Source organism: Equus quagga, chromosome 21 (assembly GCF_021613505.1).
Source record: "Equus quagga isolate Etosha38 chromosome 21, UCLA_HA_Equagga_1.0, whole genome shotgun sequence".
Lineage (NCBI taxonomy): Eukaryota > Metazoa > Chordata > Mammalia > Perissodactyla > Equidae > Equus > Equus quagga.
Window position 1 is genome coordinate 8,720,058 of NC_060287.1, and position 25,379 is coordinate 8,745,436.

At 38.2% G+C, this 25,379-nt stretch overlaps 1 long non-coding RNA gene across 1 annotated transcript; it reads left to right on the forward strand.

Moving 5' to 3' along the window:
- The first annotated feature begins 305 nt into the window (after window positions 1-305).
- Window positions 306-17,503, forward strand: LOC124231289 (uncharacterized). Its single transcript, XR_006886481.1, has 3 exons — window positions 306-437; window positions 13,215-13,319; window positions 17,173-17,503. It is a non-coding gene; the product is annotated as an uncharacterized LOC124231289 (long non-coding RNA).
- Window positions 17,504-25,379: the final 7,876 nt, after the last annotated feature.

Genomic DNA, 25,379 nt, shown 5'->3' on the forward strand with positions numbered 1-25,379 from the left:
ACAAAAATGAATACAATAGTCCCGCCTTATCTGCAGGGGATACATGCCAAGACCCTCAACTGATGCTTGAAACCAGATAGTACTGAATCAGATATATGCTATGTTTTTTCCTATACATAGATACCTAGGATAAAGTTTAATTTATAAATTAGGCACAGTAAGAGATTAACAACAATAACTAATAATAAAATAGGACAATGAGAAGAATACACTGTAATAAAAGTCATATGAATGTAAAACCATACCGCACACCCAAAAGGTTAAAGTAAGAAACAATTAACCAAAATTTCTGAGGTTGTCTTGCAGAATGATGCGGACACTGCAGATAAGGAAATAACTTGTTGACGGCCTTCTTCAAGCAAACAGCTCAGGCGCATTGACGGACCAGAATGACTGATCAGTGAATTTTGAACGTCACAGGCCAAAACCCATGGCAGGTAACACAGAGAACCCCCCAAATTTGCATATGCAACCCATGAAGAAGCATGAAAGACAGCCACACCTATGCAGAGGACACTTGAAACTTTCTCTGACCCTTTCCCGGCCCCCAACGTCCACCTACGCCAACTCTCCCACTAAATATCCCACTCAAGAGCCGATCAGGGAGACAGATCTGAGCTTTGCCTCCTGTCTCCCTGCTTGGCTTCCCTGCACTAAAGCCTATTCTTTCTGCAAAAAAAGGACCCTTGCCTTGGTTTCCGGCCGCTTGTAGTCAAAAACAAATTTGGCGACCCAGATGGGACCCTAAGTCCTATCTAGATGATTGCCTGTGGTTTGCCAGCCTGCATTGGGAACAGGGTCCAGATGACCTGATTTAGTAGCTGTTTAGGCAATTTGGCCTAAAGACTTGTCCTGGGGGCCTCAGACCCAGCGCGGTAATGAAAACCTTCAGCGCTTTATAGTTTCACTTTTGTAGAAAGATGGGCCTCAGAACAAGAACTTTCTGGGTGAGCGTCTTGGTACAGGAGTTGGAAGCCTGTTTACTCTCCTTGTCAATTTGACGCGCATTACAGAGCTTTGACAATTTGACCCTCAATAGTGGCCTTGGCAATTTGACCCTCTTTATCGGCCTTGGTAAAAGGGAACACCCCGCTGACAGGGGAGAAAGGAAGTGAAAGGTTATTCGTTCACAGAGACACTTTTGGAAACCTAGTAATTTGGATTTAGTCTTGAACCTGGTTTGGAGCTGGCAGAACAAAGTTTGAAATGTATGTGTGAATGTGGCATATGAGTCCAAGTGAACAGTGTACACTGAAAGTGGGGAATGCTAATTCAGTCCCTCCATGTAGCCCTTTGGGCTGCATCCTCCAAAATTGGGGTACTTTAGTTATAAACCTTTGAAGAAGAAAAAGATGATATTCTTTTGTAACACTGCCTGGCCACAATACTCTCTAGGCTTGGGGGAGCAGTGGCCTGAGAATGGATCGTTGAATTATAATACCATCTTGCAGTTAGAATTATTTTGTAAAAGAGAAGAAAAATGAGATGAGATTCCTTATGTACTTTCATGTTGTTGTCTTTCATGTTGTTGTACCAAGATAAGGTAATTCAAAAGAAATGTGAGGTTATGGTGCAATGGGAGAAACCCCAAAAGAAGCTTATGCTGCCAGTCAGATTGAAAAAGAAAAGGATGACTCCCTGATGATCCAGTTAAATTCTCTCTCTGCACAGCCTCCTTATGAGGGAGCAGAAACAGCTCCCCTTGCACCCATGCCCCTTGACACAGGAGGACCAGAAGGAATGGTCTCCTCTTCCCATACCCGGCAGGCCACTCAATTCAGTCAGGGGGCTACTCAAACCCAGGGAGGGCAGCTTCCCTCACATCAAGTGCCTATAGGAGGTATTGATGAGGCAGGACAGCCTCAGGGCCTGGTTTATCTTCATTCCTCATTTTCAACATCTGACTCGTGTAACTGGAAAATTAATATGCGTTCATACCCGGATGATCCTAAGAAAATGGAATATCTTTTCTCCTCCAGTTTTGCTGCTCATAACCCAACCTGGGGGGATATACAATCCTCCTTAACATACTCCTCACTTCTGAGGAACGCAGAAGAGCCTTGGAAAAGACAAGACAAGAGGCCAATAGGCTTCACGAGCCACTCCGGGAAACTCGGTGAGGGCAGGAGCAGCCCTAGCTGATCCAGAAAGGGATACAAACAATCCCGGAGACAAAAATAAACTCGACCACTATTGAGAACTCATTGTCTTAGGGCTGTGGAAAGGGATCCCAAAGCAGAGGTGCCTTAACAAAGTCCAGGAAGTGAGCTAGAGACCTAATGAAAACCCTTCAGAATTCCTGGAGAGAAACTTTGAAGTATAGAGACAATGTACTGATATAGACCCAGAAGATCCAAATAAGGGGAAGATGATAAATATGACTTTCATCAGCTCCAGAACTCCAGCCATTCAAAAAAAGGCTGTGAAAGGTGGATGGAATATTGGGAATGCCTCTGTCAGTCCTGGTTGAGATTGCCTTTAAGGTTTTTCACAGCCAAGATAAGGCTCAGGAAACGAAGGAACAATGGAAGATGAAACAGGAAGGCTTTTTCCTGGCAGCAGCACTGGCTCAGGAGCATTGTTCTCAGAGAACAAACAAAGACTACTGTGAGGAGGAACCTGTCCCAAGGTAAGGCCCTTTGGGTCCCTAGCATCAAAACTGAAGGTCACCCTGCTGTAGGCGCCCATCAGTGCACATATTGCAAGCAAGGAGGGAATTGGAAATAAGAATACCCAAGTCTAAATAAAATAGGGGAAAGATAGGACCCTCAGGCCTTCCAAATGCCCCAGATGACTGATAGCGACCAAGAACTATGGGACCTGGGGGCTCCCCTAGAAACAACTGGCTCCATTGATGTTCCCCATGTGGAGCCCTGGGTAAAAATGACCGTTGGAAATAAACTTATTGATTTCTTGGTTGATACCAGAGCTGCCTACTCTGTGCTGAACTCTAAGCTGGATAAAGCTTCCTCAGAGACTATGACTGCCATGGGGGTCTCTGGGGCCCTTTCTGAAACCACAGGAATGTCAAATGGGAAAAACTTATTTGAAGCATAGTTTCCTAGACATGACTAAATGTCCAATACCTCTACTGGGACAATTCCTGCTCACTAAACTAAATGCAAGAGTAACTTTTTCCCAAGAAAGAGTGGACATTAAGGTGCTACCAGAACAAGCTTGAACTTCAAGTGGAGTTACTACAGACAGGAAAGACTGAGTACCCGGAAATGCCTGAAGAGATACTGCATAAGGTAAGATCAGATGATGGGGGGGGGGATGGGAGGTCAGGAAGAGCAAAGACGACAACACTTGTACACATGAAACTCCCTTCGGGGTCTAAGATTCTGAATCTAAGACAATATCCCTTAAGGAAATAGGCCAGAAAGGGAATCCAACCAGTAATATCTGACTTCCTTGAATATAACCTCATCCACCCTTGCCAGTCACCATATAACACTCCCACTACAATATTACTTGTCCAGAAGCTAGGCACCCAAGAATATTGCTTTGTACAGGACCTGAGAGCAATAAATCAGATGATTGAGGACATTCATTAAGTGGTACCCAACCTCTATACTCTGCTTGCCATTTATCTGGGGATTTCTGCTCGTTTACTGTTTTGGACGTAAAGGACACCTTTTATTGCATGCCCTTAAGTCCTGAATCTCAGGATCTAGAAACCAAATTGAAACAGCAATATTGCTGGACTGTGCTTCCCCAGGGATTTAAGAAGCCGTCACCATTTTCAGGGAAACCTTAGCCAGACACCTAAGGGACCACAGTTATATGAGGGAAGTTTTTTCCAGTATGTAGATGACATCTTGGTTGCCACTAAACCCAAAAAGGCCTGAAACCAAAACACAATCTTGACTCTCAACTTCTTGGCCAATCAAGGATACAAATCATCACACAAAAAGGCCCAAATATCACAACTCAACATTAAATATCTGGGATTTGAACTATCTAAACAACAGAGGAACATGCTCCTAGACCAAAGTGGAAGCCTTGGTGAGGGTGGCAAAACTAACAACTCAGAGACAGTTGCCAGGATTACTGGGTATGGTGCCCCATTCTACTGTATCTGAATTCCTAATTTTGAACTTGTTGCCAAGCTCTTGTATGAGGCCGTTAATGGGAGAGACAGTGGTCCTCTAGATTGCACTGGAGAACGCTGAAAGACATTCCCCACTATCAAAGAAAAGTTGTTAATGGCTCCAGCCCCAGGTCTCCTGCACCTCAGAAAACATTTTGGCCTCTTTGTCCACAAGAGAGAAGTGATGGGGCTTAGAGAGTAAACCTAAAATTTGGGAAACATCAGGAGACCTGCCACATACTTTCCAAAGCAATTGGACATAGTCAAAAGAGGATGGCCTATTTGCTTTAAGGCAGTGGTGGCCACTTGTCACATCTTACAAGAAAGAAAAGTTCATTTTGGGACAACCCACCGTGGTACATACTCCACACTGTGTGCTACTCTGTCTGGAACAGAAGGGAGGATATTGGCTTACATCTGGGAGACTAGGGAAATGCTAAGCTATATTGTTGAATAATCCAAATGAAAGACTAAAGGGAGTGTTAACATTAAACCCTGCTACCCTCCTCCCAAGTAATACAGAGGAACCTGTACGTGATTGTGTTCGGATAATTGAACAAGTTTACTCTAGCAGACCTTGACTTGACAGAGCAGCCTCTAGCGGACTTGGACCTAGAGATCTTCACTGACAGAAACAGCTTCATGAATCAGGGACCACAAAAGGCTGGGTATGCTGTGGTGAAACACCAAGAAATCTTGGGAGCAGAGGCACTCCCTCCCGGTACCTCAGCACAAAAGGCTGAGCTAATTACTCTCAGAGGAGCTCTGCACTTGGGTGAGGACAAAAAGGTAGCCATCTATATAGACTCTAAGGATGTCTTTCCTGTAGTAAGTGAACATGGAGCTGTCTGGAAAGAAGAAACCTTTTAACCACAAAGAAAGAAATCAGACATGCAAAGGAAGTTCTTGAGCTGTTACAATCAATAAGGGAACCAACAGAAGTGGCTGCAGTTCGTTGTCCAGGCCGCCAAAAGACAGATTGTTCCCTAGCAAGAGGAAACAATAAAGCTGATCAAGCTGCTAAAGACGCAGCATAGACTAAACACCTGCAGGCTCAAATATTTGTCCTTATACCTGATTTTGACTTGTCAAAAAGTAAGCCGGAGTATTCCCCTAAAGACTTAGAGTGGGTAGATGAGTAGAGATTTGACTGGGGACCCGAGTACTCCCAAGATGCAAAGTATTAAGGACGGATGGCTTTATGACAGACAGGATGTTCTTTCTAACAGAATTATGTTAATTCCTGCCCATCTGATGGAGGAAGTCATTGGACACATATATCAAAGTAGCCACTATGGGTGAGACAGTACCCTACAATGGATACAGAAATATATCATAGGATAAAATATGCAGAGGAGTATCCAAAAGGTGATACAGAAGTGCCTAGTCTGTGCAAAGAATAACCCAAAGCAGGACCATGCCCGGTAATTAAAGGGGTACAAGTAAGACGGCTAGGCCCAGGAGAAGATTGGCAAATAGACTTCATTATGATGCCAAGAGCATCTGGAAATTTCCAGTATTTACTAGTACTAGCAGATACCTTTACAGAATGGGTAGAAGCATTCCCCTACCGGTCTGAGAAAGTCTCTGAGGTGATAAAAGTCTTATTGAAAGAGATTATACCCCGATTTGGACTCCCTGATTTAACACAAAGGGATAATGGAGGAACCTTTGTGGCAAAAGTAACACAAGAAGTCTCTTGAATCCTGGGAGTCAAATGGAAACTTCACACATTTTGGAGAACACAGTCAACAGGTAAAACAAAAAAAAAGTGAATCATATCTTGAGAAAAACTTTGGCCAAGATTTACCAAGAAACTAACCTGACCTGGGACAAGGCCTTCCCAGTTGCCCTGCTTAGGATAAGGGTGGCCCCTGAAGCAGGCTCCAATGAAGCCCGTATGAAACATTATATGGGAGACCCTTCCTTTATAACAAATATGATTTAGGGACTCCAGAAGACCAAAAAGTTAAAGAGCTTGATCTTGCCAGGTATGTACAAACCTTAAGCAGTTCATTAATTGCCACCATAAGTTTGCTTGTAGTAGGTTAATGTTTCCTACAGATGTGCCTCTTCATCATCTGAGTCCAGGAGATTCAGTATTACTCAAGTCCTGGAAGAGCAAGCATCCTGAAGACCAGCTCCATCCATGTTGGGTAGGACCATATGAAGTACTCTTATACCTCACTCATCTGTAAAGCTGAAGTGAATTAAGCCCAAGTGCACCATACAAGAATCAAAGTAGTTCTGTCCAGCCCTCCGAACTGCTGAGATCACTCTACTGAAATAAGACGGGGAACAGGAACTACACAAGTGAGCATCCTAAAACAACTGAACGTCCAAATGCAGGTTGATGGCAAACTCCTGATACTGACTTTCCCATTATGATTGTGAACCCTTAACTGATTTTACATTGCTTTTCAGGAAAAACTCACGCAAAAAAATTAAGACGAATGGCACTCAGTTCTTGCTAGTCTAGTAGGACTGACTTGCTTTTCTATCTGCTTATGAAACTTTGTGTGCTACCTGACTGATGGAATCATTTCCTTTGTAAATACAATGATTGATGGATTCTAATATCACCTCTTCTATCCTTAGGTATTAAGCTAGAATATAAATAAGTTGATGATAAAAAAAAGGTTGTATTTTCAGACACAGTAATGACTCATCTGTAAAGTGTCCCATGGTCCTGGAAAGAACCAGGACAGCCCCTATTTTTCTTCTCCTCCTCCTCTTCCTGCCAACAGTTGTCATGCAATGAGCTTGGGATCCAAACACCCTGTATCAGCTCTCAAAAGCCAGTGCAGCAAGGGGCGAAAAGGAATGTTAGGTCTGTCATCCTAATCCCCATTGCCAGGAAAAATTGTATTCAGCCTTGCCAGCCCAAAACTTCTCCCAGGTTCCCCTACTAATAATTAAATGTGGGCTAAATAACATAACTTTTGAATTTCCTCTAGAGGCTACCCTATTATTTACTCCTGAGATGGAATTCCCATGCATTAATCTGACTTCCCCTTACAGCTAATCAGTTCTCTTAATGTTGTATACTTAAATGCCTCTCCGAGAGCTCAGCCCCAGCATACATCTGCAATCCAGGATACCCCAAGAAATCGGTCATAGTTGACAGCTACAATCTTACATGTTATAAATATACTATAGGTATATTCAAAATGAATGAGCCTTATGTTTAAAAGAGAAACTGACCCAAATGAAAGATGGTTAGACCTTCCAAGGATACTCCCATCTTTCCTGGAAAGTGTTAGAACACACTGACCTCTGAGAGCCCATCGAATGACAAGAATGGGTTCAAACATGCCAAAATAAAAGTTGGCATAATAGTCCCCGAAATAAAAATGCCTGTAGGCTTAACAGACCCTACAAGTTTGGCCTGTAATCCCCTCATGTTACTCATGTACCACTAACTCATCTTTGGCTGTAGCCATTTTGTCTTTCCACAATACCACTTGGATGGTGATATATGTGCCAGAAGGATTTGTGTTTCTCTGTGGGGGCCCAGCGAGTCAATTGCCCAAAGGAAACACAGGATCAATTTATTCCAATCAAGTCAGAGTGTTCCATGCATGAAAAACATTTGGAAACACAGTCAGTGCATGCTGGGACATGTCCACCCTAAGATAAGTAATTTTTGCCCAGGAAAGCAGACAAAAAGGAAGAAGACCTTAGGATTGATAATCACAAATATAGGCTTGGTACTTGGACCTGTAGCACAATGGGAAGGATTTGCTTATCATGAGGCTACCCTTTGAAATCTAGCTTCCTCATTGGAGGAAGTGGCCAAAATTCCTAGTTTAGACAAATTAAAACTTTCAGTAGACTCCTTAGCAAATGTGGCTATGGATAACAGAATAGGCATTGATTACCTCCTGGCAGAACGAGGAGGTGTCCTTGCGATTGCTCACACCTCCTGCTGCACATGGATAACCACAACTGGGCAGGTAGAACTGAATATTAAAAAAATATACCAACAGGCTAGCTGGTTACCTGACATCAGTAACCCTTCTGCCTAGGGATTTGGAATTCTATAAAAGGTCCCCTCCTCAATAAGTATTGGCTAAGTTGCCTGTATCCACTGGCAGGTCCTTTAATCATGATTTTATGGCTCCCTCTATTTGGGCTAATAATTCTTGAATTTCTTACTAAGTTTATAGCTCAAAGACTACAGGCCACTGGGCTATTTCTATGCCAACTCAACCCCAAATTTGAGGGATATCAACCTCTCCACCAATCTAATCAGAGTATCTGAGAATATATACAACTCAGCGCTAAACAATTTCATTCTTCAAACCCCGATCTGCATCCTAAACCAGCAGGAAGCAGCTAAAGCAGTTGTCATCCCTAATCCCTCAAGATTGAGGAATGATCAAAAGATACAAAGGATTGAAACCATACCCCACACCCACAAGGTTAAAGTAAGGAACAATTAACTGAAGTTTCTGAACTTGTCTTGCAGAATGACAAGAATGCTAGAGATAAAGAAATAACTTGCTCACAACCTCCTTTGACCAAACATTGCTCAGGCTCATTGAGGAACCAGAATGACTGATCAGTGAAATTTGGAGTCACAGGCCAAAACTCCACCACATGTAATACACAGAGTCCCCTGAATTTACACATATGACCTATGAAGAAACGTGAAAGACTGTCACACCTGCACAGAGGACTCGAAATTTTCTCTTACCCTTTCTCAGCCCCCAAATCCCTCCTACTCCCTATTCTCCCAATAAGTATCCCACTCAAAAGCCAATCAGGGAGACAGATCTGAACTTTTCCTCCCGTCTCCTTGCTTGCCACACTGCAATTAAGCCTTTTCTTTCTGCAAAAGCACCCTTGCCTCAGTATCTGGTCTTTCTGTTGTGTGTAGGGCAAACGGACATGCTTGAGATCGTAACAAATAAGTCTTTCTCTCTCTTAAAATATATTATTGTACAAATCTAATGCTTTTTCCATCTTAACTAAGCACCTATCACACAATGTGGCCATAAGTTTTGCAGTTTGAGATGCGACAGCAAAACTAGCACGGATTTCTTTTTCTTTCTTCACAACTTCATGAATAGAAGATTTGTTCTTACTGTAGATATTTGCAACCTCAGGGTACAATTTTTTTCTTTCCTTACTAAGTTGAAAGCTTTCATCCTTTCACTTAAAGGAAGCACTTTACGGCTTCTCTTTGGCCTATCTGAATTGCCAGCATCACTACTGTTGAGCTTTGAGGCCACCCATTATGAAGTAAAATAAGGGCTACTTGAACACAAGCACTGCAATACTGCAGTAGTAGATCTGATAACTGAGCTGCCTACAAAGTGACTAATGGGAAGGTAGCGTATATAGTGTGGATCCGCTAGACAAAGGATGATTCACATCCCAGGTGGGATGAAGTGGGATGGCACAAGATTTCATCATGTTACTCAGAATGGTTCACAATTTAAAACTTATACATTGTTTCTCTCTGGAATTTTCCATTTAGTATGTTCAGACCATGGCTGACCAAATGTAACTGGAACCACAGAAAGCAAAACCCCAGATAAGGTGGGACTACCGTAATCAAAAGAGGAAATTGGCCAACAAGAACAAAAGTGCACAGAGAAACAAAATGTGATAGCTCTGATAGTAAAATGCGAATCAAATGTAAATGGAGTTATAGAAGAAATAGCTGACCATTGGAATGTTGACACTGCTGTCATTTGAGGGACTCTAAACATGAATATAGAGAAACTTAGCCAAGGCAAACTTATAGCCTTGACGTAAATGTCAAGTAATGAGGACATAAATGAGGAAAGTAGTTGTAATGAAAAGGAGAAAGATGCCCTAGAGCAAGTGACACCAGAAAAAACTTCACATTAAAGGCATTCTTGGAGATACTGCACAACATTAAAATTGAATTGAAAAAATCAAAATTGAAGCTGATCCAAATTTAGAAAGAACATGATAATTGACCATAGCTTAGAGAAGTTCTTCACTCCATATCCATGGCATATCAAACAGCTGAGGCTAACACTGTCCAAACTATTCTTTGGAAGTTTTTTGCAAACAAATAAAACACTTTAATTCTCAGTGTTTCTAATGTGTTAAATGAATATTAGTGTTACTATTTTTTCATTCCAGATATATTTATAACTAATAATAAGAGAGTTTTAATGCTCTGATTAAAATTTTTAAAAGTCATGAAATCAATGTTTTACATTAAGATCACTTTGCACGCTTTCAGTGTGCATGGTCATTTTTATAGTCCTGCAAAACAAAGGAAAGTAAGGACTGCCTGTACTTAATATTGGTTATTTATGAGTGAAAAATTGACATGTGACTTTCAGTTATTACAATGAATATTCATTACTTTTTGTAAATATATGCATATTAACAAAATAATATACAGTATATAAACTTATATACGTGTGTAGATAGAGCTGATTCTTTTAAAACTTATGTAAGTTAGAAGCTGTCCTCAAGCTGTCCTCATGATTTTGATAGTACTGATGATAAAAATATCAAACTAATACGGGCTATAATTATTAACACTAAGCAAACAAATGAGGCCAACACAATAGAAAAAGCAATGATAATATTTCAAAACCAAATGCTATCCAGAAAAAAGTTGAAACTATATCAGAGATTCCTAGGAAAGTCATATCCCAATACATCACAATGATTATACGACATGTGTTGTACTAAATCAGAGATAAAACATACTTAAATTTATATCATGATTTTCATATGGGTTGCTTTCCAGTGATTTATTAAGGTAGGACTGAATGACGAAGGGAAATGTTATAAATTTGTGTTCTATTAAAATAACCTCCAAAAAGACAAACTCTCGTAAGTTCTAAGAAATGTATGAGAGTAAACATTAATACCCCATCCACTAGATAATTGAAAACTGTTTTTAAAATCCATAATAACAATATTTCTAAAGTTTTTACAAGCTGCAAAAGTGGCTAAAAAACAAGTTTGTGTCCTGAAAGCAAAAGCACTGGAAGCTACATGATATTAAAAACATTTTTTGAGAGCTCCTCCCTATGGTGAGCTTGTGTATATCTATATGCATATTTTTAAATATCTCCGAACTTCAGCTTCCTCAACTATAAAATGATTATTAGAGAATATCAAATCTATGTAGAGGACATCAGATGTTTAAAATGAGGTATAAATAAAATATTATCTATAAAATAACCTGCAACTCTTGAAGTGTAATGCAAAAATAAATTATTGTAACTGACTTATTCCTTTAATCTAGCCAAGTAAGACATCAGCTACTGTCTTTATTCATAATATCAAGCCTAAAATGTACTGGATAGACTCTTTTCAGAGAACAGTTTCAAACATATGGTTTGAGGAAATAAAAGACCTCAGTATTTCTTTATAGTCTCATCTTGCTTTGCATTTTCAACATTAATTTAGATCTTAATGGATCATAGGATATGTAGACTCAACAAGAGATGATTCTAATGTGGGTCAAATATATTAACCCCGATCTTGGTATTATTGAGATGTACTGGAGAGAATATTGTCTAGTCAGAAGGAGGGTAATAAAAAAGAGTTTTAATTGCAGCTTACTACACCCTAAACTGATCTGACTTCAACTCATTTTTGATTAATAACCGATGACGAAGGGCTATTCGTGACTACGTACGTGCCACAAAAGCATTTCAAAACTTGTGTCATTCTGAAACCAGTGCTTGTTTTATAATTTATGAAGCATTACATCTCATTATTTTCTGACAAGATGTGTGAAGGAACCAAATCCCCTGAATCCATTTGTTGTTAAAATGAAAATTTTATTCCCTAGTAGATACCCTGACCTACTAATTGCTTCAAAAACTGGACTCATATTTATTCTATTTTCTGAAGTGATGCAGATGATAACATTTTTTCTCTTTCTAATGTCTTCTATAATATAAAGAGATATATGAGGTACTCTCAAAATAAAGTTTTGACAAGATATTATTCAATAGAACACTTCTATATACATTATTCATTGTATTTTTTGAGATATTGATAAAAGAAGAAGAGGAAAGGAAGAAAGGACATTTTAGATGCATAATTCAAACATAAAGGGCAGAAAATAGTAAACTGACAGCTTGGAGTCATATTTCTTGTATTTGAAATTAAACATTGACAGGATAACATGGTGATTAAAGACACAGACACTCGATCTCAACTAACCATGTCAACTTGACCTATATATTTATTGAATTCTCCATTCTCTGTTTTCTCATCTGTAAAATGGCGATGAAAATGGACCTATCTCAGTTTGGAGGATGAAATGTGCCTGAGAGAGCACAGTACATACAGTAAATGCTAGCAAGATTTTAAAATTATTATTACAGCCCACAAAGTAGCACAGAAAGAAATGACTTAAGGATCATGGCAAAGGAAGTCCTCAAGAGAATAAAAACAGGCTATGACACTCTTCCTGACAGGTGGAAATGTGAACAGATGTTGATATTACAGCAATTAGTGTCTTAATCCATTTGAGCTCCTATAACAGAATACCATGGACTGGGTGGCTAAACAGCAACATTCATTTCTCACAGTTCTGGAGGCTGGGAAGTACAAGATCAAGGTGCCACAGATTCTGTGTCTGGGGAGAGTTCACTTCTTGGTTCATAGATTGCTGTTTGCTTACTGTGTCTTGACATGGCAGAAGGGGGAAGGGATGTCTCCGGGGCCTTCTTTAAAGGATGCTAATTCCACTCATGAGGATGTCACCTTGATGACTGAATCACCCCCCAAAGGCCCTACCTTCTACTACCAGCGCTATAGGGTTATGATTTCCACACATAAATTTTTTGGGGGACACAAACATTCAGACCATAGTAAGGGGATATTAAGATTTGGGCAGCACAAGCTTTTACTCTGGGGGTTCTTCCTTTGAGAAAATGAATACAACATTTAAAATACAAAGTTAATTATACAGGGGGATGATTAACTGAGAATGAGAAATAAATTACCACAAATTACGTTTGAAATATGTAACAAAACCCATAAATACCATAAAATCTAAAAAATAGAACACTATTTTTATTGGCCTCCTGATGCTTCTATTATAATTTTCATAAGACTAATTCTGGCTTCTGACAATTCAAACTTTGCTTCTCCTCCACAGCTTACAGGTTTCTGGTGTCAGTTGCCACTGAACACTTTGCATGGCTGTTTGACTTCTGGTCAGAACCTTTGTCCCACAACATTGGATAAGAGGACCTGTTAGCAGGTAAGAACAGTTCCAGAAGACAATCTTCACTTAGATGACTGGGAAAAACCTAACATTTCATGGACTTGGTTTCAAAACCCTTCAATAAATCCACCAAATGCGTACCTGAATGGGCTTCTTGCTTGGCCAGATCCAAACAAAGCCCCATCACTCAAATACTAACTCACATTAGGAGAAGTGTTTTTCCTGACTCTCCTTGCTAAGATTACTCTTCTCACAAGTGAAGGCTGATGAGTCAGTATCAGAGAGAATGTGCATGTGAAATATGAACAAAGAAGGCACAAGAATAAAATCTCTTTTATTTATCCCCTTTATCCCCACAAAGATCATAGATGTAGCAGATTTCAGAGGAATTCACATGACTGAAACGTAGTTGCGGATGTGTTGGTGACAATATACTGACCAATGGGCATCATTTGAAAGATGATATTCCCCCCTCAAAAACCTATATTCTAGTACATAGGTTGAGAACATGAGAAGCAAAGGAAAAAAGGTATTATTTGCGGAGAATAATGAGACTTAGTGAAACTTTGACAGGCCAGGATGTGGCATTCAATCTCAGATTTTAGAATATAGAAAGCTTATTTGACCTTGGTTTAGAGTCACATAATAATAGCCCAATTGTGAAATCCTGCCTGAAGGTGTGTGAGATCTTAAACTGCCCATGCAAGGGATAATAAAACTCTTTTCTACTTTGACTGTGGCAGTGGTCAGATGTCTGTGTGTGTTTAGCAAAATTTATAGAATTTTACACTAAAAAGTGTTAATTTAATTGTATCTAACTGATATCCTAAAAAAATATTTTAAAAACTCCTTTGGCAATAATAACAACAATGACAACAAGTAAATGAATAACAGGGGCAAAAGTATTCACAATTTAAATAACAAAGGGCTAAAATCCATAATCTAAAGTGCTTCTAATATTTGAAAAGAAAATATCTGATAATAATCAAACAAAAACTATAAACAGACATTTCATGGAAAATATAAATACAAAAAATATCCTTCAATATATAAAAAGTTGTTCAGCCTCACTCATAAAAGAAATGCAACTTAAAATTAAATTGATCATGTCTGATTAATTATTTTGTTAAAAATTCAGTATGTGATGACATACTGTATTGAAAAAGCTCTGGGGAAATATGCACTCTGATATATTGCTCATGCCTATGTAAAAATATAAAATACTTATGAAAAAACTGTAACACAGGACAAGAAATGTCTGCACACAAGACATGGTGGCCATATTCACCAGGCAGGGCTCACCAGCAAAGCAACATTTAAATGCAAATATCGAAGAGCTCAAAAAAGAACGTATAAAGATTTATTTATTTAATTTTATTTTTTGAGGAAGATTAGCCCTGAGCTAACATCTGCCACCAATCCTCCTCTTTTTGCTGAGGAAGACTGGCCCTGAGCTAACATCCATGCCCATCTTCCTCTACTTTCTATGTGGGATGCCTACCACAGCATGGCTTGCCAAGCCATGCCATGTCTGCACCCGGGATCGGAACTGGCAACCCCAGACCGCCGAAGCAGAACACATGCACTTAACCACTGCACCACCGGGCTGGCCCCAGAACATATAAAGATTTGATACACAGAATTGGTGACTAGGGCTTCCAACATTTCAAATTTGTTAATTTTCAAGGAAACAATAGTATACCAATCACTGTTCCCAGAAAAACACATTCAGCATGGATAGATCCCCTCCTCCACTATACACACAAGGTCTGGCAAATGTACAATGGCAACATTTGCTGAGAAGTTTCTCCCAATGAAGTGTAAGTACACAGGTGAGGTCATGGATTCCAGAAAAATAAAAGCATTGTTCCAGATCCTGGTTAGGTTAGAACTGGATTCTGAGAATAGCTTTTCCCTGAGGTATCTGCTGTAGAGCTGGATATTGTTTTGCTTCTTCAACGTGGGTGTAGGAATATAGGTTTTAATACTTTTGTGAATCTAAACAACTCACTACAATCCTTAGGAGTAAGACTCGCTAGGGTTGGTATTAAGATAATATGGTTTCTGAGATCCTGAGAGATGATTGCTATTCTCATGAGAGAGCTCGCCACGTGTAACTGCTGAAAGACCCGACTCCGCCCATGCTTCAAGGATTCTCTAGCTCAGATTCGAAAGAAAAAGTGAATACGTGAGGATGAAGTTTATAATTTAATTTATTTGGGATGTAACTGGCAAGGATTAAATACTTTTATTTTGGACTTTTATTCTTTCAAAAGTTAACATCATTAGACTTGAATTTGCAGTGCCATTTGATATGGAACATTTAACTTCTCCCTAAAAAACTGATAAAAAAGAGAAAATTTGTTTTGAGTAACGAAAAAATGGATAAATTTTCAGTCTTGCATGCAAAGAGAACTTTAATTTAGTTGAATTAGTCCCATTTGACTTTATAGAGATGGGAGTAGAATTGTCCTCATAGATAGTTGGTATCACCCCATTCCTATTTGATGATAAACTAAATATTTCCAAGGGAAAATAATTGAGTAACGTTAAGGGGATCTTTTCTCCTTATTCCTGATTTTTCTTTCCATATGAAAGGAGATCAAACAGCTTGGGGTGACCATCCTTTCTCTGCCCACTTCTGCCCAGAGTGTATTAAGTGACATCTGATTCCCTGTTTAAGGGAATAAATTGCACATGCTTTGCTCAGTTTCTTCAGTTTTCCTATTGGGAGTAACTGACTACTAGGAGCAGGGGTTCTCTTCTGTTATTCCAGATTGTAAATCTTACATGGAAAACCCCCAAAGGAGCTATGTGCCTGGGTGTTTGTGTGCTGGGTGTGTAGCCTAGGGAAGAATGCACAATTCTGGGAATTGTGTTGCATAAAGCAAATCCTTTTCGCTCACATAAATGTCAGATCCGCAAACATAGCCTTTATCAGAAAGCTGAGAATTTGGCCTTCGCTTGCTACAACTTCCTTAGTCTTCTCAGCTTAATCGATACTTTGGTAATTTAGGATGGTGCTATTTATTGGGACTTTGCAAAGACCCTTATAACAACCTTTGATGACCCTGAGATTTGGAGTGAGGAAAAAAACACACAATCAGAGATTCAGCCACAGAATTCAGAAGGAAAAAAATATACTCAGGGTTTTCCTCTGTCTTAGATTAACTAAAGGCCTTTGAATATTATTTAGTGGCATGTTGCTTGTTCACTTTTCTTATGTCATTTGTTAAATGAATATACATTATATTATTATTATTTAGAACATATGCAATATATGCTGTGTGCCCTGTCACGTATGTAATATATATTATTGTATTTAATGTCCTCAAGTTAAATTCCTTTTTTATTGCCTTGTTATAAGAGTTGTTGAACATCATTGTTATTCTACATTTCAAATATTCACTGAAGTTGAGAGATAGGAGAATATGCCAGTGGAGGCTCCATTCCATGGAAATAAGTTAGCAGGAATCCTTTGAAATGAAGGCACTTCATTCATTCAAAATAAGTTAAAATATTGCTGGAATATGTAATATGTGCCTCAAATGTTCTAGATTCAATATACGTAATCTACTATATATAATCGTGAACCAAATGGGCAAATCTTCTTATATTATGGAGCTTGTATTATACTGAGAAGACCCAGTCAACATACAGAGTAAACAAATACATAAATACATTAATAAACTTGGCATTTGCAGAGACTAATTGCTGCCATGAAGAAAACAAAACTACACAATGTGATAGAGAGTTTATCAGTTATATATTGCTATGCATCAAACCACCTCAAAACTGAGTGGTTTAAAATGACTCTTTATTTGATCATGATTTGCTGGATCGACAGTTTGGGCTTGGTTGTTAATCTGTTCTCATCTTGGTCACTTAGACAGTTATGCTCGTCTAGCGGCTTGGCTGAGGCTGGAAGTTCAAGATGGCTTCATTCACACGTCTAGACATTAGTGCTGGCTTTTCAACGGATCTCCCCAGGAGGTTTGCCAGGTTTTCTTTATGTGGTGGTCTCAACACAAAAAGAGGACAAGCCTCAATGTACAGTGCTTATGAAATCTCTCCTTGCATCAGGTTTGCTGTCCCTTCGGCTCCTGCAAGTCATTCCTCAGGAATCCCACTTCTATGCAGTGTTGTCGTATTAGTTGCCCCAGCATGAGCATCCCTGATTTTATCTCTTTCCATCAGTCATCTGACGGAAGCCTACTATATCCAAGGTTCAGTGAAAATGCTCAGGCTGATAACCAGAGTTGGCATCTTTGTTTCTCTTCTAGTAGTGTTAGTTCTGTTTTATTTGAGGGCGTGCTATATCCTTACTTTGATGCCAGCTCATTGATGTATTTATTTATTTGGTGAGGAAGATTGGCCCTGCGCTAGCATCTGTTGCCAATCTGCCTCTATTTTGCATGTGGGATGCTGCCACAGCATTCCTTGCTGAGTAGTTTAAGTCTGTACCAGAGATCGGAACCCATGAACCCAGGCCGCCAAAGCAGAGCAGCGGCAGTCTTAACCACTACACCACGGGGCCAGCCCCTCCGTGATGTATTTAAAAAGATGGTTTAAAATTCTACTAGCCAATGTTTTGCTTCATAAATTTAGAATGTTTAACCCACGTATTAAAAAAAAAAAAAACAAGCTGCTGAAAACAAAAATTCAAAGTTGTTCTTGAGAGGTACTGAGACTCTGCTGATCTCACAGGATTTAGGGGGGTAATTAAATACGTCAATGCATGTAAATCACTTAGGACAGTGCCTTGCACTCGGAAAGGGCTATAAGCTATTAGTCGTGTGATATTACAGAATTTAGTCATAACATGGCTTTAAAGACAATTTTGTGCTAGTAAACAGCAGGAACCTCCATGCGCTGACATAAGAGGTCAATAAATTAAGCTGTTATTAAATAAACCCATCTTATATGAATAGGTGTTTACAGAATAATTTTCCTCCGTGACACACTAGTTAGAAAGATGGTATTCAGGGGCTTGCCCCGTGGCCGAGTGGTTAGGTTCACGCACTCAGCTTCAGCGGCCCAGGGTTTCACTGGTTTGGATCCTGGGTCCGGACGTGGCACGGCTCATCAGGCCATGCTGAGGTGCCGTCCCACCTAGCACAACCAGAGGCACTCACAACTAGGATATACAACTATGTACTGGGGGGCTTTGGGGAGAAGAAAAAGAAGAAGACAGGAAAAAAAAGAAGACTGACAAAAGATACTGGCTCAGGTGACAATCTTTAAAAAAAATTAAAAAGAAAGAGGGTATTTGGGTAATCTGAATTTTGATGGGAGGTGGAAATGAGAGAGAAAGTGGAAGAAATGAACACTGCCTGCGAAGAGGAGACATAGGCTGCTTAGCCCAAAGCTTTAGTGAAGATGAGAAGGGAACCTACATGCACTGGGGGGCTGCTCTGTGCCGGGCCTGGCATCACGCATTCTGAATAAAATGATTTCATGTAATCTGAAAGCTGTAGCCCCCAAATAATGAGTATTGATATAAATACTCATATTATTAGATAGGGACATTGAAATAAGAGTGATTAAATGCCCAACCTAAAACAGCTTTAGGTGGTGAAACTTTATTTTGAAACAAGATCATTGTTTTAAATTAATGAATACGATATTTCTTTAGTACCACTGGGGTTTGCTAATACATCTATTGTATTGACAATCTTGTGTCGTGTGTTTATTATTGTATCAAAGCAGTCTCACTTGTTCGTCTACTCATCTGGAAATAGCCAGGAGATCAGGTAGTTAAAACAAAGTTGTCATACATTAGTAAGTAATTATAATAATAGTGACCATTCTTTATACATCTTATTTAATGTACTTATAATTTTCATTAAACCTACAGTTTTTGAAGTAATCGTTTTAAAGTTGATGAATTTGAGGCACAGCAAAGTTAAACTAGAAAACTGTGAGGTCAAATCTACAGCGATGTTCTCTGGCTACAACCATTTCCTGTGTAAATGATAATATGTAGTGCAAGTAAAGGGATAAAATCAATATATGATCTGAAATTTCATTATACAGGTAAATATTAAATACGATGTAAGTTTGCTTATACCACAATAGAAGCATGTCTTGGTCTTCAGGAAAATAATGGTTATGCTAAACATATGCAGGTATGGATATGGATATAGACTAGATGAGAAAATTGGCCTCTAAGTTCTATTTTTACTTGAGTTTATTTTAGTAATAGTCACAAATTCATAGAGGGGGGATAATGAAATATATGTATGTCATCTCCTAAATATGGTGCTGGGCATTTTTATAGTTCAGGGCAGGCTAACTGCTATAGAAAATGTCAGTGCCTTAACACAATAAAGACTTATGTATTTAGGTTAGGTTTGTACCAGTTTGCAGGGGGGCTTTGTTTTATATAATCTTTGGGGATTCCATTCTTGGTTCATCCAGTAGCACTGTCATTACTTGTAACATTGGACCCCCCCCCCCCCCACTGGCACTCTGCATGTAAGCAGGGAGACAAGACAGAACGAGCATGGAGAATTGTAAGTCCAATTATATGGCTCAGGCTGGAAATTTTCCAAACTTACTTCTGCTCACATTCCCATGGCCATACCCAACAGGACCATACCCAACTACAAGAAAGGGTGTTCCCATAGGGGAATAGGAAGACTTTGGTAAACAACTAATCAGAATAGGTTACAAGCTTTAAAAAGTAGGGTAAACAATGTAATTTAGTCCATCGTTCTCCTCATTTCCCCATAGCTCAGACAGGAGGACCAAGAGGCATCAGATTACCAAAACTAGAATAGAAACATGAATTTTAGATACAGGGTATGGGATGAGAAAACACACGGGGGAAGGAAACGACTTGATGTAAAATTTTGGGGACAAAGTGCATCTTCAAAAAGTGTACTTTTACCAGTTAGGTGGGAAGGTAATCTGGGAACATAGTTTACGTCTAGCTAAGAATCTACTTCGTCGTGCAGTGATTGATGGCTAAGTGGCTTTTACATAGAGAGTACATGGGGACAAGTATATGTTATGAAGGTATTTTTCAGTTTGCGGAGAAAATTAGAGAAGTAAATATTCTAGGATCAGGGAAACTGATGAGAAATGTACCCTGGAGGTTTAAGCCAGAGATACAAGAGCCTAAATTTTGGTGGTGCTGTGAAGATGGAGAAAGACAAACAAATTGGAGATAATTAGAGGCAGAATAGAAAGGATGTGATAATCTATTGGATAGAGTAAAAAAGAATTATAATCCAGAATGTAAATTTTGAAAATCAAATTGTCTTCATTTAAATGCAGTCACTCATGAATTGTGTCTGGGTGTAACTAGAGTTATATCCCAAGCATCAGGAAAATAAATCAAAATAACTACAAAAAGGACAGGTTACAAGAACATGTGAATAAAAGGAAAGAGTGACATGATTGCTAATGGTTACCATTAGGCCCCGGCTATTGGTGTAGTTGATAATATTATAGGAAAAAATACATTAGCTCATCCATTTGTTTAATGATATAATGCTGAGCATAGTATCATATTATTAATTCTTGAGGACATGGTTATAGATTAAGTTTGTCTCTTAAAATCTACATTAGCTTAGAATCTTGGAGGCAGAGTGACATACAACAATAGCATCATGTAGAATGAAATAGATGCTATTTAGAGAGGACTGTGCTTTTGATACACAGACATCTTAACTGAGAGAAAATAACTGTTGGAACTTGTTTAGTTGGTTTGGTGAGTTACCGAACTGGGCAAATTGACAATGTTTTGGAAATACTGGTTTCCTGAGTGTAGCTTATATTTTTTATGTTTTGTAATATTCACTTCAGAAAAGTAACTAAAATTGAATAATTTGTAATAATCATTTCGAATTAGAAAATAGGGCTTCAGTGTACAGCTGAAGATCTAGAGCAAGAGATAATTTCATTTTATAAAACAGAGCTTGTGAAAATGCATTTCACTTCTAAGTCGACATTCTAAGGTTTCCATGAGGATCAATGAATCTAGACTCTCCTTAAAAGAGATCTTTATTTCAAAAGATATGATTCTAAAATATCTATCTTTAAAATATTTCATTTCCTTTCAAATGCATACTTCCTCCGAAACAAAAGACTGTTCCTTTATTGTTCCACCGGTTAGTTTTGTTTATTTATTGTTTCTGCAGGCACTGTAACTGCTTACTTTTGGTGACTTTTACACCTTCTCAAGCCAGACAAGCACAGTGGTCTGTTATCAGTCCGGAGGCCTAGGTGTGCGTGTTAAGGACCTTTCTGGAACGCGCAGCTCATTCTTATTTGCATTTTATAACAAGCTCACTTGATTTAGCAAATAGCAGGCAAGTCATGTTCTTAAAAATATGTTCTATTTGTGCTTTAAAGTCTCCAGAAAATCACTAAGGTATCATAAGGAACTTTTTTGGGGGGCCTTTTTAAATGTAAGTTTTAGAAAATGTTTCCAAAGAAGAAAAGGTTCTGCATCCATCTGGAAGACAGCTGTTAGCAAGGATAATAAGTTTCAACTCAGGGATGATTAAGATGAGTTAAACGCATCTCACTTATTGGGTTCATAATGAAATAATGATAGTTAAATATAATGACCATTAAAAGGCAGTTAAAAATATAATATTGCTTTTTTAATATATAGTGCTATTTTTTCCCACTCAATAATCTGTGATAATGCTATGTGAGTCTTTGATGTCATAAATGGATTATTAGTTTTTATGGTAATATTACTAATACTTACAGGGTTTCTCCTCATATTGTACCTAGTGATTACAGCTTTAATAATAATCTTTAAAAGAATAAAAACAGAAGGGGAAAAAAAGTTGGAAGTTCTAAGAACGTGACATTGAAATTTGATTATTAATTAGAAATGTAATAAAGAATTCATTTTGGCTAATTCCTTTGCATTTATCTTCCTTGATGTTGAATAAGCATGGATGAGAATTTCTGAAATAAGTTCTCATGATTTCGATTCAAATAACAAAACTCACGGGTATAGAAACAAGGAAATCTTGAGTGAGACGTATGAGCTGATATTTTCTAAATCATCTTTAAAACATTTCTGGCTTGAGTTCAAAGAGAAATTTAATTGTTTCCCCAAAAGTGATTGTTTTTCTAAGGAAGTAAATATATTTTTTCAGATGTCAATAAAGTAAGCATTCATATATATTCAACACTAGTAGCAAGGATAGATTAAAAAAAACAATTCTTGCCACAACTAGAAGGACCAGAACTAAAATATACAACTGTATACTGGGGAAATTTGGGGAGAAAAAGCAGAAAAAAAATTCTTTTATTACTCAATATGAACATGTGCGTAATTATCAGAGAATAGGATCAGAGTCTGAGGAGCCCTCTGGGGCAACTTCCTCATTTAAAGATAAGAAGAATATGGTTCAGAAATGAAGAGCAATAAGACTAGTTTGGTTTTCATTGGATGTCCCTGAAACTCCACAGTAAAGAATGAAAGAAAAAAACAAGAGCTCATAATGTTATGTAACTTTATTCATTCTTGTTAAGTAAGCTAGTATGCTATAAGGTTTTTAAGGGTTCATTTCATAAGTCAGATATGGAAAAGCTGAGTACTTTCCATTCATTTTTTTCTTTTATTATTTGTGTATTTTATTAGTATTATTTTGCCTATCAGGAAAATTGGGTCAGCCACTTGACTAGATTTATTATTACTATTATTATTTTGTATATGAAGTGTTATTATATGATGGTGTCAGTCATGCTTCTCCAGAGAAAAATAACCAATAGGATAGATAGATATATTCACAGATAGACAGGCAGATAGATGGAGATAGAGATAGATGGAGAGAAAGAGAGAGAGAGAGAAAGATAGAGATTGAGATAGATAGAGATTTCAAAGAATTGACTCATGTCACTGTGAAGGTAAGCGAGTCAAATTCATAGCACGGGCCAGCAAGCTGGACACTGACAGGATTTCTATGTTATCTTTAAGCAGAATTCCTTCTTCTCTGGGAAAGTTCAGTTTTTACCTTTAGGGCCTTACTGACTGACTGAGGACCACCCACATTATGGACGGTCTGCTTTACTTAAAGTCATATGATTGTAAATGTTAATTCATCTACAAAATACTTTCACAGCAACATCTAGACTAGTGTTTGACGAAAATACTGGGCAACATTGCCTAACCAAGTTGACGCATCAGATTAACTGTCACAACGATTAAAGGAAAAATGCAAAGTATTTAGATGTCAGGAAAACTGGATGTTTAGGGAAGTTAAACTCAATGAAACTATTTTCCGATTGTTTGTTATGGTTTGTAACATTTGTGAATGTCCAGTTTGAATCATTTTCCATCAATAGATAAAGGAGAATTGCAGCGAGTCCCTATTATTTTCTATGTAAAAATACCATTAATGTTATTTTTCCATCAAGTCAGCAAATGTAATAGTGAATAAAATAAGTAAATAAAATTCCAAGCCAAAATTCCGAGGAACGTTATAAATGACTACCAGGCTGAATGCGTGCATCTTACACATTGAGCGCTAGACCTTTCTTGAAGGTATAGTGAGGGACTGAAAGCAAGCGACCTCAAATTAGACTATGTAAGATTGAATCCTGGTTTTATCTTTTAGTGACTCTTTTCCTCTGGCAAAATAAAAAACTTTTTGATATAGCAGTATTTTTCCCAGTAAATGAGATTTCTAGCTAAAATATTTGTAATTAGAATTCAATGAAGTAATTCTTGCTAAGTCTCTAACTTTATTGGTGCAAGTGTTTGTTGTCGTGGTGTAGTCAGCCTGTTGCATTTAATAGTGCTGGCATTGGCCTCATTTACAGATGAGAAAAATGAGACTTATAGAGGATAAGTAACTTGAAGGAAATTACAAAATTGGAGAGATTTTGGCATTCAGATCAGTAAATAGAAGATGAAATATTTTATAGTCAGATTGTAGAACATCTAATAATATCTGTGACCTGAAAATATATTGCTACATAATAGAAAATTACCTAAGATGAAATCAGTTTTTGGTGACATTGAGGCTGTGAAACAAAATGGCAGTAGTCTTAGAAAAACATATTGAAGAGGGTTTTACATGTGCAATCTGAAAAGGACATGGCTGTTAAAATAAATTAGAGAATTTTGTTCTCTAATTCAGAAGAATACATGTTCTTTAAAAATCTGACAAAAAATAGCAGAAATATGCATAAGAAAATTAAATAATCAGTTTTATTACCAATCAGAGACTGCCACTGTTAGAATTTTTTTTTTTTTTTTGAGGAAGATTAGCCCTGAGCTAACTACTGCCAAATCCTCCTGTTTTTGCTGAGGAAGACTGGCCCTGAGCTAACATCCATGCCCCTCTTCCTTTACTTTATACGTGGGACACCTACCACAGCATGGTGTGCCAAGTGGTGCCATGTCCGCACCCTGGATCTGAACTGGCAAACTCTGGGTCGCTGAGAAGCAGAAGGTGTGCACTTAACCGCTGTGCCACCGGGCGGACCCAGCCGCTGTTACACACACACTTTGTTTCCTTGTTTCATTAAACAATACAAACATTTCTAGCAAATGCTTTCTCTGACCACATTCTAAGAAGCAAAATAATTCATAATTATAAACATAAAAATCACAGAAATGATCACGTAACAAAAAGTTACATTTACTTTATTTTTACCAATTTGGTAAGTTAAAATGGTGTCTCATTGTTATTGGGTCTAATGTTGTGCTGCTTAGATTGTAAAGGACAGTGAACATTTTTCTTATTTAATGGCCATTTATATCCCTTATCTTGTGGCTAGCCTATCCAGATGTTTTAGTCCCAATCAAACCTTAATAATTACCAGTCACACTTTCAATTTCCAAGGGAATAAAATACAAATACAACTATATATTTGAGTAAACTTAATTTAAACGGTCTGCATTTTCTGTCAAAAAGGTAACTCATTTTCACTGTAGAAAACTAAAACAACGTAAAACAGAGTTAAAAAGAAAGCAATAAAGCACAATTGCCATCTATCATTGTAACATTCTGATAAACAGAGTAATAATGGCGAACACGCTGTTGTATGTCTTGTTGGTGTTTTTCACATGCATGTGTAATTGCATATCCCTGTTTCTCAGAGAAGAAATAAATAAAT